The following is a 1,308-nucleotide window of genomic DNA, read 5'->3' as shown; positions in this document are numbered from 1 at the left end:
GCCTGCCTCTGCCTCCTGAGAGCTGGGATTAAAGGCGTGCGCCACCAACGCCCAGCTGACTTATCTTTCTAAAACTAAGTCTGACCCAGACCCTCTTCTGCCTAAAATTCTGCCATGGCTTCCCTTTTGCCCCCCATATCAGTAATGCAATATCCTCTATGAACTGGCCTTTGCAAAGATTCTGGGTGCATGTTTGGCTCTCCCAGGACCCCCAGCTTACTCTGATGACTCCTTAACCTTTCCCCTCTCCCACCTCCTCCGGTTTGCCTTTGTTTGCCTGTAAAGTACTCTGCAGCTCACATGTCTAGAGAATGTTCATTCTTCCAAATAACACCCCTCCATGGAGCCTCCTCAGACTTCTGGCCCTGTAGGAGCTGTCCTGTCAGTGGAGCCTAGGCAGGTGTGCCGGGCTTCAGTGGACTCTGGCTCCCCCTAGGGAGACAGAGAGAAATCACCACGGGGCTTTGCCTGTTGCCTCTTTTTTCTTACCCCCTGGAGTGTCCATGTTGCAAAAGACTGGGAGAGTTCTGGGAATGGGGAGAACTGGGAAAGGGGAGATGGGTTGAGAAAGGCCCCCAAGTTATTTCCCAAAAGCCTCCACCCAGATTCTGGAACAAGTATGGGACCGAGCAGTCCTCTCAGATCCTGGGAGCTGGGAAAGAGGTGCGCTATGTAGAGCTATGAGAGGCTTCCCAACGCCCCCGTCTGGCCTGATTCTAAGTTCCTTGCTCCCATGGACGCCTCCTTAGCCTCTTAGCAGCAGAGCAGGCGGCTGACATCCTGCCCAGGGAAAAAGGACCAGGTGTTGACTGACTCTGAGATCTGAGTACCCTAAGGGAGGTCCTGTGAGCCAGCATGGGGCAGACCTAGCCCTTCTCCAAATTACTTTTTTTACGTTTTGTTTTTTTTTTTTATGTATATGAGTACACTGTAGCTGCCTTCAGACACACCAGAAGAGGGCATCAGATCCCATTACAGATGGTTGTGAGCCACCATATGGTTGGTTGCTGGGAATTGAACTCAGGACCTCTGGAAGAGCAGTGGGTGCTCTTTTTTTTTTTTTTTTTTTGGTTTTTCGAGACAGGGTTTCTCTGTGTAACCCTGGCTGTCCTGGAACTCACTTTGTAGACCAGGCTGGCCTCGAACTCAGAAATCTGCCTGCCCCTGCCTCCCGAGTGCTGGGATTAAAGGCGTGCGCCACCACGCCCGGCTCCAAATTCTTATCATTGCTCCCAACACTGGCCCCTCTGAGGGCACTCACAGCTTTAAGTAGCTGAGAGGGACCAGCCGAAGTCTGTGCAAAAAGCA

This window comes from Mus pahari, chromosome 6, assembly GCF_900095145.1.
Source record: "Mus pahari chromosome 6, PAHARI_EIJ_v1.1, whole genome shotgun sequence".
In the NCBI taxonomy this organism is placed as follows: domain Eukaryota; kingdom Metazoa; phylum Chordata; class Mammalia; order Rodentia; family Muridae; genus Mus; species Mus pahari.
Note: the sequence above shows the minus strand (reverse complement) of the source record.